Genomic DNA, 12,615 nt, shown 5'->3' with positions numbered 1-12,615 from the left:
AATACCCTTTTCTGGCTGAATCATTTGACCACCAATCTAGCTTTGTATCTGGGTTGTGAGGTAAACTCATCGGTCTTCACCTTATAAACCCACTTGTTTTTCAATGCTCTCTTGCCTTTAGGCAACTTCACCAACTCATAAGTATTGTTCTTATACAAGGAATCCATCTCATCTTGCATGCTTCAGCCCATTCTTTCTTGTGCTCATCTTCTATAGCTTCTGCATAACACTCAGGCTCCCCCTCATCACTGAGAAGAACATACTCATTTGTAGAATAATGTACAGAAGGATGACGATCTCTCGTAGATCGTCTGAGTGGAACACATGGTGGCATGTCTGGAACTGGTAACTCTAGATGAACAGCTTCATCTACATCTTGCTCTTGAGCATCAACATCATCAGCACCATGGTTATCAATAGGAACATCATCTCCAACCTGTGTGTCAACATATTGTAGAGGAACTGGACCCAAATCAATAAGATCATCACTATGTCGAGGAACTGTCTCTATCTTCTCAACATCCTTCAAAATCTGATCTTCAATAAACACAACATCCCGGCTTCGAACAAGCTTCTTCTGAACTAGATCATAAAGCTTGTATCCAAACTCATCATCGCCATAGCCGAGGAATGCGCAAAGCTTAGACTTCACATCAAGCTTTGACCTTTCATCTTTGGGAATATGCACAAATGCCTTGCATCCAAAGACTCGCAAGTGATTGTAAGAAACATCTTTGTCGCTCCAAACCCTGTTAGGAACATCAAACTGCAAAGGAACACAAGGGGTTAGATTAATAACATGTACCGCCGTGTTCAACGCTTCACCCCAAAAGGAACGCGGCAACTCTGAATGTGAAAGCAAACATCTGACTCTCTCAACCAATGTTCTGTTCATCCACTCTGCTAAGCCATTCAACTGCGGTGTCTTTGGAGGAGTCTTTTGATGCCGAATACCATGCTCTCTATAGTAAGCATCAAATGAACCAATGTATTCACCTCCATTGTATGTCCGAATACACTTGAGTTTTTTTCCAGTCTCTCTCTCAACTGAGGCATGAAACTGCTTAAACACATCTAAAACTTGATCTTTAGACTTCAAAGTATAAAACCATACCTTCTGAGAGTGATCATCAATGAATGTGACAAAATATGAGAAACCACCAAGTGTTTTTGTCTTCATAGGACCAAAAACATCGGAATGAACAAGATCAAGTATGTTATCTCTTCTGTAGGGAGGATGGCTCTTGAAGAAAACTCTGTTTTGTTTACCTGCAAGACAATGAGAACACCTCTTCAACTGGACATCATTTACACCTGATAACACTTCCTTCTTTGACAATAAAGCAATGCCTTTTTCACTCATATGGTCAAGTCTCTTATGCCATATCTCAGTCATGTCAGCATTCTCTACAGTATTAACAATGCTCTTGAAGATCTTCGGTTGTACCACATACAACTTTGAGCAGCTTTTACCTTTTTCCACGATCAAAGAACCACGAGTGAGTTTCCACAAACCATTACCAAAGTAGTTGATGTACCCATCATCATCAAGTAAACATGTAGAAATCAAATTTAATCTCATATCCGGGACATGTTTTACATTTTGTAAAACCAACTCCATCCCATTATCAAATTTCAAACAGACTTCTCCAATGCCAACAACCTTTGATAGCCCACTATTACCCATCTTGACATTCCCAAAATCACCTGGAGTGTAAGATGAATAAAAATCTCTTCGTGATGTAACATGACACGAAGCTCCACTGTCAATAACCCAACTCGCCTCATCATGTGCAAAGTTCACCAAATTATCATCACAACAAACAAAGAAATCATTAGTGATAGTATTCACTTCAACCTTGTCACTGCCATCATCATCTTTCCTTTGATTGTTGTTTTGGTTGTTGTACCTTTTCTTCTTGTTCTCTTTCTTTGACTGTCTGCTGAACTTTACTCTGTGCCCCCTTTTACCAAAATAGTAACACTCAACATTAGTATACTTCCCTTTACCAGAGTTGCTAGTATACTTCCCTTTACCAGAGTTGCTAGTATACTTCCCTTTCCATCGTTCAAACAGTTCAATTCACAAATAAGAAACCAAGGCTCTAATACCACTTTGAAGGAAATACACCACAACGGTAAACAACAAAATGCGGAATTTATCCTTCGTTTGACAACACTTTCCCAAACCGTTTAAACCTATGAGGAAGCTAACAAATAGGTATGCAAAATGCAATCAACACAGCCTTAAAACAGTGAGTAACACACCAAGCAAGCACACACAAACAACACAAAATTTTAGCGTGGAAAACCCCTCAATGGATAAAAACCACGGGACACCTAATGCCGCTTAAAATCCACTATCACCAGCAAGAGAGCAATACAAAAGTCTTCTCTAGACAATAGTAGAGGCATACAAATTCATAATACCCTTGAAAACATGCACATCAAGGCCTTGTTCTCTTTAGGTTATTTAAAAAACTCACACAAAATCCATTTTCCAATCAATCACTTCTCATCCATCACATCACTCATATCATTAACCAAAATACAAAAATACCATCTATTTTAAATTATTATTTTATATTTTATTTATAAATATCAATACCCTTTAAATCTTTTTACCAAAAATAATCATTACTTTCTCAAAATTATCACTTATCATCTAAATTTTCTCTCTCTTGGTTTTTTAAAAAACCCAGAACCGAACAAGGCCCAAGGATATAAAAACAATCAAATAACAAGAAAGGAAGAATATCACCAAAAATAACTTCTAGTGTTCCGGCAATGAAATCCCGACCTCCAGATCTCAGAATCCGATCTCCACCGTCCAGAATGTTGGCCCAGAAGTTGTGAAGCTGCTGTCCAAAAATTAGGACAATCCAACGGTGAAACTCCGGTGATCATCAAAATACTAAGGCTGCTGAAACTTGAAGTTTTTCCCTCTTTTCTTTCTTGATTTTTCTCTCTTTTTTATTGCTCTTATTTCTGCAAAAGAAGCTTTTTCCCTTTTTATATATTGCTCCCAAATAAGTGAATTAGTGGGGCCCAAGATAGGCCTATTTGCTGAGCTTTTCCTCGTAGACTACGAAAAACAAAAAACCAAACAATATAGTCGTTATCAGTTATCAGAGCCGTTAGTAAACCCAGCTATTCCCATCACCGACATAGCCGTTATCAGCGCCGAATCTGGCGGTGGATATAGAATTTGCATGACGGAAGAGCTCAGACTCATTTCGACCGTTGCTTCTTCTTTCTCTAATGGGATAAGAATAAGATAACATTTATTATTATTATTATTAGTCGATCTGTTTATACTTTATACAGAAAATGAGAAAAGGACTTTTGAATAAATGTTAATAAACCCCTTTAGTGTTTTTAAATGTACAAATTAACTTGAATTTTATAATTATGTACAATTAATTATTCTTTCTATTGATAAGTTTTCATTACTTTAACAGATTTTTTATTTAACTATTATAAATCCTTGATTAAATATGTTAAATTTATAAAAATTGATTAAATATATTAAATTAAAAATTAGCCATATCAAACGGTATTGTTATTATAAGTATTAAAGTTTATAAAGATATTTTAGAATTAATAATTAAAATAATATGTTTTAGTAAAACACATTTTTTTTACTAAATTGGTTAATTTTATATGAATCTGTATATTCAGCATAGATAAAACTAAAATTTTATTTAAACGAAAAAATAGTATTAAAAATGTTAATATATATAATTAAAGTTTATTCTACACCATCAATTCAATTAAATTAAAATGAAATATTTAAAAAATAATAACATTAAAAAAAATTGTTATTCAAAATGAAATTATTTCCAAATAAAGTCACCATTATAAAAGAGAAATTATTAAATGAACATTTAAGTATGGTGTAATTTCAACCCAAAAAAATTGGACACCAAATACTAACATTTTGCCTCATCATATCATATTATAGACCAATATTTACATTCACTTTGGACATTTTTTTTAACTAATTCGTCATTATTGATCATATTATACTCACATTTTTGTGTATTTGATTCAATTCGAAACACCATTCTTTTAATCCCTCAAATTCTTACTCATCTCATCTAAAATCTGATAATTTTTTAATCTCTCAAATTTATACTCACATATACCATCGTTATTATCATTTTAATTTTTATAATACACAATTTAAAATGCGCATCAACTAAGACACAAAACATAATATCGAGTTTGAAATGTGAATACACCATTCGTGATTATTAAATTCAATTTATAATTTTGTGTAAGTCTATATTTTGTATATAAACTCGAATATATAAAAAATATATTTTTTTAATAAATTATTTGAAAATTTTAAATAAAGAGGTAAGAATATTTTTAAAATTTAATATTTAATTATATAGTATAAAATAATTAATAAAAATAGAATTATTCATATATATATATAATTATTTATTAAAATAATTCAAGTAGAAAAAAATATAAGAATAAAATTTAAAATGAAAAAAAAATTAATATAATGACATATCTAATAAACATGAATGAAAAAATTAAAATAATATTATCTAAATATATTTATTATTTTTCTCTACTATTCAAAAATGGCCAATGGAAATATATTTATTCACTCACTAAGTTTATCCTCATTTTAAACATTATTACCTTGTTTTCTACAAGTTTATTTTTTAATCTTACCAAATCAATTTTACAATCAATCACTTCTCACCAATCACATCACTTATTTAATCGAACAAAATACTAAAATATCCTATAGTTTAAATTATTATTTTATATTTTATTTATATATATCAATACTCTTTAAGTCTTTTTACCAAAATTAATCATTATCTTCTCAAAATTATCATCTATCATCCATTTTTTTTCTCTCTCTTATTTTTTAAAAACCCATAACTAAAACAATGTCTATATACCTGACAAATTCATCATTATTAGTCACATATACCATCAATAATTCGTAGCATTTTTATCGATCATTCATTTAATCCCTCAAATTCACACCCAAACCCTTACCAACATAACTCACACTCATATATCACATCCCTTTAAAATTCATCTTAGGAATTTGAACCTTAATCTCAAATTTAAAATGTGAATATTTTAACCATTACACCATTTATAATTGTTAAAATTATTTTATAATTTTATGTATAATTGTTAAAATTATTTTATAATTTTATGTATGTGTATATATTGTATATAAAATTGAATTTATTTTTATTTAAATATACCATGTATAGAGGACGGTTTCTTAAAGTAACCTTGTTTGTGTTCACTTTCTCAACCTAACCTATTTGTTCATTTATTCCCAAATTAACTTAGTTTACTATTCAAACTCAGTTTTATTTATTTATTTTATTTTATTTTTACATTTAAAATTTATTATATATAAAATTTATATTTTGATATATATTTTAAATTATTATTTATATAAACTAAATTATTTATATTTTTGATATATATTTTAAATTATTATTTTTATAAATTAGATTATTTATATTTTGATATATAATTTAAATATAATTATTTTTTAAAAATTTGATTATTTATATTTTAATATATATATATATATATTTACATTTCAATTATTATTTATATTGTGTAATAAATATTAAATAATTCTAATAAATAATTGATGAATACTAATAAATTTAAAATATTTTAACCATAACAATATAATAATTAAATATTTGCGTTTTTAAATTTATCAATTATTTATTAAATATAATAACAAGATTATCATATTTTTAGGGTTAAAATATTAATTAAAAATGTTATTATATTTAATAAATAATTGATAAATTTAAAAAAGTTTTTACGATTATATAATTATTATATTATTATAGTTAAAATATTTTAAATTTTATTAGTATTTATCAATTATTTATTAGAATGCTAAAGAGAATATTTATTATATATATAAATAATAACTGAAATGTAAATATATATATATATATATTAAAATATAAATAATTAAATTTATAAAAAATAATTAAATTTAAATTATATATCAAAATATAAATAATTAAATTTATATAAATAATAATTTAAATTATATATCAAAATATAAATAATTTAGTTTATATATAATGAATTTTAAATGTAAAAAAAAAAAAAAAAACTGAATTTGAATAGTAAACTAGGTTAGTTTATGAATGAAAGAACAAACTAGGTTAGTTTGAGAATTGAGAAAGTGAACGGGAAACTCATTCATGTATAGACTCACTTTTGATTTAGTTATAATATATATATATATATATATATATATTTCAAACTATTGTCTAATAAATATTATTTGTTTTTAAAAAATAAAAAATTGCAACAAGTTAAATAAAGAGATTACATGCAGAATTTTTGGGAGAGAACAAATGAATTGCCTGAAAAAAAAATAATAAAATGTACTTATCTTTGCTCACATTTTACTTTTATTTTTCCAGCCTATTACCATATCATTACATCTCTCGTTTCTCTCCCAATTTCCTTCTCATATCCCTCTTCATAAATAAATTAGGTATTCCATTAAAAAAACTATTATAATTCAATAATAATATTTGTCACAAATTTATATATAATATTTCCAAAACATTTCAGAACATTAAACTAAAAAGACCCAAAAATATAATAGAAAAGAGCTGTAATGGATAAATGTGACACTGCCAGATTCATAATGAGTAGAGATGAACGTGACACTGCCAGATTCCTAATCATGTGGACAGAATAAATACTATGCTTTACCTAACTGTCTGAGTTAATATATTAAAAATATAATCAATATAATATATTAAAAATATAATATAAAAATAATATATCGATATTATATCTCTATATATTATATTTTCAATATATTATATTGATTATATTTATTATTTATATTAAAAAATATATTTTTATATTATATTTTTAATATATTATATTGATTATATTTATTAATTATGTTAAAAAAATAATAACTAGTCAAGTTTAATTGCATATAATTAAGTAAAATTTGCTGGAATAGAAAGAGTGGAGTTAACGAGCAAGTTTGGTGGGATCTAACAAACAAAGACCGATCACAAAAAAGTAAAGATTGATAAAATCAAACGTGTGAAGCAGAGAACTCTAGGGATATAGTGGCTTAAGCTCAAGCCTTGCAAATTATATTTCAACATGTATATACAGATAGAACTAATTTATAGAGTAACTTTGTTTATCATTCAACATTTCAACCTAACTTAGATTTATTCTCAAACTAATATACCTTTTTTTTTATTCAAATTCGGTTATTATTATTTTTTAAATTTATTTATTTACATTTAAACTCATTATTAATTATATATATATATTCAAATTATTATTTTTATTTAAAAAATTAAATTATTATTTTTATAAATTTGATTATTTATATTTTGATATATATATACATATAAATATATATTATTTTTTATAATTTTGATATATATATTTAAATTATTATTCTTTTATAAGTTTGATTATTTATATTTTTAAATATATATTTAAATTATTATTTTTATAAATTTGATTATTTATATTTTGATATATAAATATAATTAAATTATAAATTTTATAAATTTGATTATTTATATTTTGATATATATTTTAAATTATTATTTTTTATAAATTTAATTATTTATATTTTAATATATATATATATATATATATATATATATATATATATATATATATATATATATATATATATATATATATATATACTTACATTTCAATTATTATATATATAATATAAAAAATATTTACTCTAATAAATACTAATAAATTTTAAATTATCTTAACCATAACAATATACTAATTTAATCATTCATACAAATAATTATAATCATCTTTCTCTAAATTATAGATTGGCAGCACAAGAAATTTGGATCTGAATGAAGTTCATCTTCGCAATGGGAGCAAACGTCTCCTGATAGTCAATCTCAAGTGTATATGTGCCCCTTCGCAACTAGTCTCTCCTTGTACTTTTCAACTATTCCATTTAGCTTATATTTTATCGTGAACACCCATTTATATCCAATTGTTTTCTTTCCAATTGGAAGAGTCACAACATCCCATGTGCCTTTCTTCTTAAGAGCATTCATCTCTTCACCCATAGCACCTCTCCACTTTGGTTCAAGTATAGCATCCAACCAACATTGAAGAATATGATCATGGTCAGAAAGGATGTGGAGTACATTTTCTAGAATCTTTTTTCTAGAACCTTTTTTCTAGCAGTTATGGGATGATCATGGTCAGAAAGAGCAGGATTACCATTTGTACAGGAGGAAGGGGAAACTGTGGAACTAACTTCCAGACAGACAAATGAGGGGGGAAATATAGCATCTCCATGTTATTTGCGTGTGTATGTCAACAAATTCGGTCCATCAAGTCTAACGAGTGTCAAACTTGATTCTTCACTAGAAGGTGATTCCTTCTCCTCCTGTCTTGAAAAAGGAAGAGGGTCTAACTCTTTATGTTCCCCATAGGTGATAAAGATGGGAATCAAAGAAGCCTCCATATTTATTTCTTCTTTTTCTAAACTCTCCCCGTGAAGAGATAAACATGAGTTCGAGGTGTAATAAGGAGTCGACTCCCAAAAAGTGACATCATGCCTAACAAACACCCGTTTAGTGGGAATATAATAACATTTGTACCCTTTATGAGTTGGAGAATAACCGATAAAGACATATTTAGAGCTTGGGGATCTAACTTTCCACGCAATGGAGCAGAGTTTGAGGGAAGACGATTAATTAAGTATGATGCAATCAAAATTGCATCTCCCCATAGAAAATTAGGAACATGTATAATAAACATAAGAGACCTAGCAACCTCTAAAAGATTACCATTCTTTCTCTTTGCTATCCCATTTTTCTTAGAAGTTTTGACATATGTTGTAAGAGGAATAATGCCATGAGAGGATAAGTAAGACTCAAAACCCCTTTCAATATATTGTGTACTATTGTCGGTCCCGTATGATTTGTATAACGGCTTGGAATTGTGTATGAATCATAGCATGAAATAATTTAAAACATTTTAATACTTTATTTTTGTGATGAAGTAAGTAAATCCAAGTGAGGCGAGTACGAGTATGACAATCAATAAAAGTAACAAACCATCTATAATCGGAACAACCAGTAACCCAAGATGGGACCCAAACATAAAAATGAATAACAAAAAATGGAGTCATTCTCCTTTGATTACTAATAGGATAAATGGAACGTTTGTGTTTCGTAAGTTCACATGGTTCACAAATAAAGTCAGACCTACTATATTGTCTAGTTAAAGTAGGAAAAAGATGTTTTAATGCACCAAATGAGGGATGACCACAACATCTATGCCATGAATGCAAAGACTCTAACGGGGAGCTAGTTGATACCTGGTGGACCATCGGTGAAGAAGTATTCACATTCTCCAAGACATATAATTCATTGAAAACTTTACCCCCCACCAATCGTCTGACCGGTTGCTATGTCATGAAAAACACAATAAGAAAGGAAGAATGTTACCGAATAATTGAGAGAGTCTGTAATACATTTAATAGATAACAAATTTGAAGTGAATGATGGAACATGTAAGACAGAGTTCAAAGGTAATTTGGAAGAAAATTGAATAGACCATTTTTCTAAAATAGGTACAAGGGATCCATCTACAACCCGAATAGTATTTTGCTGAGACAAATAAGAGCTAAACAAGCTAGAATAATTTGTCATATGGTTAGAGACTTCTGAATTGATGATCCAAGAAATAGAAGAAGACTGTGTGAATGTTAAGGCGGAAGCATACGAAAATGAGAGGATGTGGAAGGAGTAGAAATGTTGGTTAGCAAGTTGCGAAGAGCACTCGTCTCAGAATTCGTCAAAGGAGTCTCTACTACAGGTGAAGGAGTATCCATACCAGAAGTTTGTGTCTCCACTAATAGGTAAGCACTATGCTGATGATATCTTCCACAGCCATGACTTCGGCCACGACCACAACCAAGCTTGGTCACGAAGGTGAGGATGTATGAGGAAGCACCTATCACGAGTATGTCATGTCTTCTAGCAATGATCATACAGAGATGGACTCTTATCAACGAAGGAAAGAATTACTGATAGGGCGGTAGCAAGAACTGGGGTAACAACAAGAGAGGACCGATCAGAGTGTTATGATTGAGGAACCATAATATGTCGTCGAGTCTCCTACCCCTGAATACGAGCATGGGCATTCAGAACATTAGGGAGTGGAACTTTCCCAATCAATTATGCCTTAATGGGATCATAGTAGTTATTTAGGCCAGCTAGGAATTCAATCTAACAGTCTTCTTCTACAATCCTTTGATAGGCCTCTACATCTTTCGTACATTCTGCTCTAAGGATGCGATAATGATCTAGCTCCGTCCATAACCCTATCAACTCAGAATAGTACTCCTCTAGTGTCTTGTTACCCTATATTGTCTCCTAAACTATCTTTCGAATCTCATAAACCTTAGAACAAATTCTAGAATTAGATTATGTTTTAGTTATCAAGCTCCAAATTTCTTGAGTAGTGGCAATAAATAGATAGTTCTTCCGAATATTTGGTTTTATAGAATTAAAGAGCCATGTTTTTACCATGGAATTGTCTGATTCCCAATCATCCAATTTCGGATCATTATCCTTGGGTTTCTTAGATTGTCCGTTAATGAATTTATGCATTCTATTGGCTTGAACTGAAAGTAAACAACTTGCGACCATGAAAAATTATTTGACCCATCCCATTTAATGGGGCTAAGAACGAGGGATGAGTTTAAATGATATCCCTGACTAGCAATATTATCACTATCTTTGGAACTGGGTTGACCTCCTTCAGACATGACAAATTAGTGCAAGAAACCTTTAGAATAATCCCAATAAAAATCAGAGAGGAAGGAAAAAAATAGAAAAGAAACCATAACCCTAGTTCTATGCTCTGATACCAAGTTACTAATAAAAGGATTTCAAATTTTCTACCTCTCTAATAGTTGGAAACAACTATATATAGATAAGAAACCCTAAACCCTAATGAGGTCCTTAATATATGAGATCTAATATATAATTAACACATACTAAGAACCCTAAAATATAAATACTATACAATATTGACCCATTGTTCTTAACAGATGTCAATTGTGATTTGTGAATTATTTATCGATGGGACAAAGAGATATATGAAAAAAGTGTGAGTCACAAGATGAGAGGTCGATTGAGGGATTGGTGTTGGTTTGACGATGATAGGAGGTGTGTGAAAGTGTGTAAGGTCACGAGATGAGATGTCGATTGAAATTTGGTGATTGGTTTATCGAAGTGGGGGTAAAAAAAGAGGTCGCGGTAATATAAAAGAGGATGGTAATAAATGAGATATTAATGGTTAAATATATGAATGAGATATTGATTAATGAAATTGTAAAAGTGTGTGAGGTCACGAGATTAAAGGTTGATTGGGATTTATGGATGATTTTCGAGTTGATAAAGAGGAATATGAAAAAAGTGTGAGTCACAAGATAAGTGATCGATTGGTGGTAAAAGAGGTCGCGGTAAGGGTAAAAATTATGATATGAGAGGTGGGATTTGTGGGGATAAGAGACCGATAATAAAGGAGATATCGGTGGTTAAAAATAATATAAGTGAAATTTTGATTGACCAAAATGTGAAAATGTGTGAGCTCGTTATACTAGAGATCGAGTGTGATAAGAGGCATTTGAAAAATTTGAGGTCATGATATGAGAGGTCGATTGAGAATGGTGGTTGATTTGACGAGTAATAATGGATTTGTGAAAGTGTATGAGGTCACGATATGAGATGTGAATTGTGTGATTGGTGGTTGGTTTGTCGAAGTGGTGGTAAGACGTGTCGTGGTAATGGATAAGAGGTCGGTAATACTGTAATGCACATTTAATATTACTTTAGATCAAAGCAAACTGTATGACACAACTTTAAGTAAAATCTTTAGATCGATTTATAATAACTAACAAGATAAATGGGGTTGACTTGATTCTTACAAAGAAGAAATCTACCTTTCTTTTAAGTGTTTTTCAAACTCAAAATTTTTTTTTTTTTGAAATTTAGATATTTATTGAATTTTAAAATATATGTTAACATTAAAATTTTAAATGAACTTAATTTTTACAAACTAAAACTAATTTTAAATTAAATTTGAATAATATTAATTTTATTTAAATTATTTATAGATAAATAATATTTTCTTTATATTTTTACTTGTACAAATGCACGGGATTGATGTTAGTTTATATAAAACCTCAACTTACAAAATTAATATTATAAAGTCTTTTTAATTAAGAATAACTAGCATGACACCCCATAGTCATGCCCCCGTTTCAACTCAAAGCGCTTTCATATAGAATCGAACCTGTTATATTTTGGTCTCTTAAACTAACTTTTACTACTAGACTACATTGGTGAGTAATATTATAAAGTATTATAATGATACATATGTCTTAAGACGTCAATAATATGGCTATAAAAAACTAGTATCTAGAAAAAAAAATTACAATAGGACATAAATGATTGTCGAGAGTTAATTGTAATCTTCTAAAATAATAGATAAAAGTTTTGATCAACCCTTATACCATTTTCTTAATAATATCTTTAAAAT

This window comes from Impatiens glandulifera, chromosome 4 (assembly GCF_907164915.1).
Source record: "Impatiens glandulifera chromosome 4, dImpGla2.1, whole genome shotgun sequence".
Lineage (NCBI taxonomy): Eukaryota > Viridiplantae > Streptophyta > Magnoliopsida > Ericales > Balsaminaceae > Impatiens > Impatiens glandulifera.
Note: the sequence above shows the minus strand (reverse complement) of the source record.